Source organism: Ranitomeya variabilis, chromosome 6 (genome assembly GCF_051348905.1).
Source record: "Ranitomeya variabilis isolate aRanVar5 chromosome 6, aRanVar5.hap1, whole genome shotgun sequence".
NCBI classification, from domain to species: domain Eukaryota; kingdom Metazoa; phylum Chordata; class Amphibia; order Anura; family Dendrobatidae; genus Ranitomeya; species Ranitomeya variabilis.
Genome location: NC_135237.1, coordinates 7,826,951 through 7,833,654, shown reverse-complemented (window position 1 = coordinate 7,833,654; position 6,704 = coordinate 7,826,951).

The window sequence follows — 6,704 nt, the reverse complement described above, 5'->3', positions numbered from 1 at the left end:
TGATTTATCTTTTTCTTCCGTATTTCATCCTCAGACAAATGGGCAAACTGAGCAAACTAATCAGACGTTGGAAACTTATTTGAGATGCTTTGTGTCTGCTGATCAGGATGATTGGGTGGCTTTCTTGCCATTGGCCGAGTTTGCCCTTAATAATCGGGCTAGTTCTGCTACTTTGGTTTCGCCCTTCTTTTATAATTTTGGTTTTCATCCTCGTTTTTCTTCAGCGCAAGTTGAGCCTTCTGATTTTCCTGGTGTGGATTCTGTGGTTGACAGGTTGCAGCAAATTTGGGCTCATGTGGTGGACAATTTGGTGTTGTCTCAGGAGGAGGCTCAGCGTTTTGCTAACCGTCGTCGGTGTGTTGGTTCCCGGCTTCGGGTTGGGGATTTGGTCTGGTTGTCTTCCCGTCATGTTCCTATGAAGGTTTCTTCCCCTAAGTTCAAGCCTCGGTTTATTGGTCCTTATAGGATTTCTGAGATTATCAATCCAGGGTCTTTTCGTTTGGCCCTTCCAGCCTCTTTTTCCATCCATAATGTTTTCCATAGATCTTTGTTGCGGAAATATATATATAATATGTGGAGCCCGTTGTTCCCTCTGTTGATCCTCCTGCCCCGGTGTTGGTTGGTGGGGAGTTGGAGTATGTGGTTGAGAAGATTTTGGATTCTCATTTTTCGAGGCGGAAGCTTCAGTATCTTGTAAAATGGAAGGGTTATGGCCAGGAGGATAATTCTTGGGTTGTTTCCTCCGATGTTCATGCTGACGATTTGGTTCGTGCTTTTCATTTGGCTCGTCCTGATCGGCCTGGGGGCCCTGGTGAGGGTTCGGTGACCCCTCCTCAAGGGGGGAGTACTGTTGTGAATTCTGCTCTTGGGCTCCCTCCGGTGGTTGTAAGTGGTACTGCTGCTGTCTTTGGATTGCAGCATTCATCAGGTGTTTCCATTTAGTGCAATTTTGACTGGGCTATTTAGTCTTGCTGCATCCTTTAGTGAGTGCCAGTTGTCCATTGTCTTTGGAGGATTAACATCTCTGCCTGGTTTCTCCTGCTATGCTGTCCAAACCTACCAAGATAAGTTCTGGCTTTGTTTTTGCAGTCCACATGCTGTGGGCTTTATAGTTCAATACATTGCTATGTTTTTTCTTGTCCAGCTTGGTCTGTGTAAGGATTTATTTTGCCAAGCTGGGATCTCTGAGAGATGCAGATTTACCCCTCCATATCTTTAGTTAGAGGTGGAGATTTTGGTATTTTCTGTGGTGGATTTTCTAGTGTTTTAATACTGACCGCACAGTACTCTGTCCTGTCCTTTCTATTTAGCTAGAAGTGGCCTCCTTTGCTAATCCTGTTTTCAGTCTGCGTATGTTATTTCCCTCTCCTCTCACAGTCAATATTTGTGGGGGGCTGTCTATCCTTTGGGGATTTTCTCTGAGGCAAGATAGTTTTCCCGTTTCTATCTTTAGGGGTATTTAGTCCTCCGGCTGTGACGAGGTGTCTAGGCCATGATAGGTACATCCCACGGCTACTTCTAGTTGCGGTGTTAAGTTCAGGGGTCTGCGGTCAGTACAGGTACCACCTTCTCCAGAGTACGTCTCATGCTGCTCCTAGGCCACCAGATCATAACAGAGATCCCACCAATATGTCACGGTTCACGAGGAAGATACCTTTATCACCCCACCACTCACACCAATTTGTCATGAATCAAGGTTCTTTGGTTGCCCCTGGTTCCTTCTGAAGGGGATTTATCTATATCACACTTCCCAGTTTCGGTTTGGAACTTACAGCTCTCTGGCGCCCCCCTCACCCTCAGGTCAGTCAGGGTACTCCACCTAGGGTAATTGGTTGCCAGAAAGGCTGCCTGCTATGTACTGGCTAAAGACAATACACACGGCACTCAAGGTTCTTATGTGGTGCACAAGTCAGGTTTCCAGCCCGTCAATTAGGTAATAACAAAACACTTGGCACTCAGAGAGTCTTTTTGCAAGATGAAATTGAATATTCCATTTATTTGTGCATCCAGTTCAAAGATTTAAACGTTTTCGGTCAAATCACAAGACCTTCATCAGAAATATCTTTAACAAAACTGAAATACATGTAAAGATCGTATACAGATTAGTGACAATATCTAAATGATGCACCAAAGAGAAAAAATCAAACAATGGAATCATGATAATTCTATCCCAAATTAAATTAATTATGTGATATGAGAGGAGAGTACAACCGTGGCGGTCAGAACAAATCCGGGTTGGTGTTCAGTGAGTCGTGAAGGTTCCAGTCAGAGGAGGCTAAACGCTGTGAGTGTTTGATAAGGAAAAGAAGAACATACTGAAATGAAAGGAAACATTATGACAAAGAGCTTGAGCCCTATAGAAGGACTCTACATGTGACTGAGGTCAATATGGCCTGAAGGATACTCAGTAGACCAAATTCCAGGGTGCTCGGTCATAGTACTGGGAGAATAAAGTGCACCGTGACAACCTATAATAAACAGTAATAACATAAGTTAATTATATAATCTCCCGTGTTGATCATAGGTCTAAGGCTGCAAGGAATTGTGTCAGCACCATGAAATATCCGCTGTTATGATCCCAATGGCAGAGGATCTCAGAGGTTTCAGCAAAGTCTGCAAACACAAAAAAACAGCTCATAGGGAAGTGGTAACTAGGCTGACCGTATACCTGATCCTAGCACAAACAACTAGCAGTAGCCGGGGAACGTACCTACGTTGATTCTAGACGTCTCGCGCCAGCCGGAGAACTAACTAACCCTATAAGGGAAAATAAGACCTCTCTTGCCTCCAGAGAAAAGACCCCAAAGTTAAATACAAGCCCCCAACAAATAATAACGGTGAGGTAAGAAGAAAAGACAAACATAAGAATGAACTAGATTTTAGCAAAGAGAGGCCCACTGACTAATAGCAGAAAATAGGAAGATAACTTATACGGTCAGCAAAAAACCCTATCAAAATATCCACGCTGAATATTCAAGAACCCCCGAACCGACTAACGGTGTGGGGGGAGAATATCAGCCCCCTAGAGCTTCCAGCAATATCAGGAATCACATTTTGTACAAGCTGGACAAAAATTAGAACAATGCAAATAAACAAAAATAAGGAAGCAGGACTTAGCTTATCTTGCAAAGAATCAGAACCAGCAGACAGGAGCAAACAGAAATGAACTGATTACAATGATGCCAGGCACCAGACTAAGAATCCAGGAAGTTTAAATAGCAACACCCCTGGCTTAACGAACCAGGTGAGTACCAACCTGGGGAAAGACAATCCAAGTGCCATACCGCTAGTGACCACAAGAGGGAGCCAAGAAGTATAGTTCACAACAGTACCCCCCCTTTAAGGAGGGGTCACCGAACCCTCACCAAGACCACCAGGGCGATCAGGATGAGCAGCGTGAAAGGCACGAACCAAATCGGCCGCATGAACATCAGAGGCAACCACCCAGGAATTATCCTCCTGACCATAGCCCTTCCATTTGACCAGATACTGAAGCCTCCGTCTAGAGAGACGAGAATCCAAGATCTTCTCCACCACGTACTCCAACTCGCCCTCAACCAACACCGGAGCAGGAGGCTCAACAGAAGGAACCACAGGCACAACGTACCGCCGCAACAAAGACCTATGGAACACGTTGTGAATGGCAAACGACACCGGAAGATCCAAACGAAAGGACACTGGATTAAGGATTTCCAAAATCTTATAAGGACCGATTAAGCGAGGCTTGAATTTAGGAGAGGAGACCTTCATAGGAACAAACCGAGAAGACAGCCATACCAAATCCCCAACACGAAGTCGGGGACCCACACCGCGGCGGCGGTTGGCAAAACGCTGAGCCTTCTCCTGTGACAACTTTAAGTTGTCAACCACATGATTCCAAATCCACTGCAACCTATCCACCACGGAATCCACCCCAGGACAGTCAGAAGGCTCAACATGCCCCGAGGAAAAACGAGGATGAAAATCAGAGTTGCAGAAAAATGGCGAAACCAAAGTAGTGTACTAGCCCGATTATTAAGGGCAAACTCAGCCAATGGCAAGAAGGTCACCCAATCATCCTGATCCGCAGAAACAAAACATCTCAAATAAGCCTCCAGTGTCTGATTAGTTCGCTCCGTTTGGCCATTAGTCTGAGGATGAAAGGCAGACGAAAACGACAAATCAATGCCCATCTTAGCACAAAAGGATCGCCAGAACCTGGACACAAACTGGGATCCTCTGTCAGACACGATATTCTCAGGAATGCCGTGTAAATGAACCACATTCTGAAAGAACAAAGGAACCAGATCGGAAGAGGAAGGCAACTTAGGCAAGGGCACCAAATGGACCTTCTTGGAAAAACGATCACACACCACCCAGATGACAGACATTCCTTGAGACACCGGAAGATCTGAAATGAAATCCATGGAAATGTGTGTCCAAGGCCTCTTCGGGACGGGCAAGGGCAAAAGCAACCCGCTGGCACGAGAACAGCAAGGCTTAGCCCGAGCACAAGTCCCACAGGACTGCACAAATGACCGCACATACCGTGACAAGGAAGGCCACCAAAAGGACCTAGCTACCAAATCTCTGGTGCCAAAAATCCCCGGATGCCCTGCCAACACCGAGGAATGAACCTCGGAAATAACTCTGCTGGTCCATTTATCAGGAACAAACAGTCTGTCCGGTGGACAAGAGTCAGGTCTACCAGCCTGAAATCTCTGCAACACACGTCGCAAATCAGGAGAAATGGCCGACAAGATCACTCCCTCTTTAAGAATACCAGCTGGCTCTGAGACTCCAGGAGAGTCAGGCACAAAGCTCCTAGAAAGAGCATCAGCCTTCACATTCTTCGAACCAGGCAGGTATGAGACCACAAAGTCAAAACGGGAGAAAAACAATGACCAACGAGCCTGTCTAGGATTCAGGCGCTTAGCAGACTCGAGATACATCAGATTTTTGTGATCAGTCAAGACCACCACACGATGCTTAGCACCCTCGAGCCAATGACGCCACTCCTCAAATGCCCACTTCATGGCCAACAACTCCCGATTACCAACATCATAGTTCCGCTCAGCAGGCGAAAACTTCCTAGAAAAAAAGGCACATGGTCTCATTACAGAGCAACCAGAGCCTCTCTGCGACAAAACAGCCCCAGCACCGATCTCAGAAGCATCCACTTCAACCTGAAAGGGAATTGAGACATCAGGCTGACACAAAACAGGCGCCGAAGTAAACCGGCGCTTCAGCTCCTGGAAGGCCTCCACGGCTGCAGGAGCCCAATTAGCAACATCAGAACCTTTCTTGGTCATATCCGTCAAAGGTTTAACAACGCTAGAAAAGTTAGCGATAAAATGACGGTAGAAATTAGCAAAACCCAAGAACTTCTGAAGACTCTTAACAGACGTGGGTTGAGTCCAATCATGAATAGCTCGGACCTTGACTGGGTCCATCTCCACAGCAGAAGGGGAGAAAATAAAACCCAAAAAGGAAACCTTCTGCACTCCAAAGAGACACTTTGAGCCCTTCACAAACAAAGCATTATCCCGCAAAACCTGAAACACCATCCTGACCTGCTTTACATGAGAGTCCCAATCATCAGAAAAAAACAGAATATCATCCAGATAAACAATCATAAATTTATCCAGATACTTCCGGAAGATGTCATGCATAAAGGACTGAAACACTGAAGGAGCATTAGAGAGCCCAAAAGGCATCACCAAGTACTCAAAATGACCTTCGGGCGTTTTAAATGCAGTTTTCCATTCATCTCCCTGCTTAATGCGCACAAGGTTGTACGCACCACGAAGATCTATCTTGGTGAACCACCTGGCACCCTTAATCCGGGCAAACAAGTCCGACAATAGAGGCAAAGGATACTGAAATTTAACAGTGATTTTATTCAGAAGCCGATAGTCTATACAAGGTCTCAAAGATCCGTCTTTCTTGGCCACAAAAAAGAATCCCACTCCAAGAGGGGAAGAGGATAGACGAATATGCCCCTTCTCCAAAGGCTCCTTGATATAAGAACACATTGCGGCATGCTCAGGTACAGACAGATTAAATAATCGTCCCTTAGGAAATTTACTACCCGGAATCAAATCTATAGCGCAGTCACAGTCCCTATGAGGAGGAAGAGCACTGGACCTGGACTCACTGAATACATCCTGATAGTCAAACAAATACTCAGGAACTTCTGAAGGAGTAGAGGAAGCAATAGACACTGGCGGGGAATCGCAATGAATTCCCTGACAGCCCCAACTTGACACAGACATAGCCCTCCAATCCAAAACTGGATTATGGGTCTGTAACCATGGCAGACCTAAAACGACCAAATCATGCATTTTATGCAGAACAAGAAAACGAATCACCTCCCGATGTTCAGGAGTCGTGCACATGGTCACTTGTGTCCAAAACTGTGGTTTATTTTCCGCCAATGGCGTAGCATCAATTCCTCTAAGAGGGATAGGATTTTCTAAAGGCTCCAGAACAAAACCACAGTGCTTTGCAAACGACAAGTCCATAAGACTCAGGGCAGCACCTGAATCCACAAACGCCATAACAGGGTAGGAAGACAATGAGCAAATTAAAGTCACAGACAAAATAAATTTAGGTTGCAAATTACCAATGGCGACAGGACTAACAACCTTTGTTAGGCGTTTAGAGCATGCTGATATAACGTGTAGAATCACCACAGTAAAAACACAACCCATTCTGACGTCTAT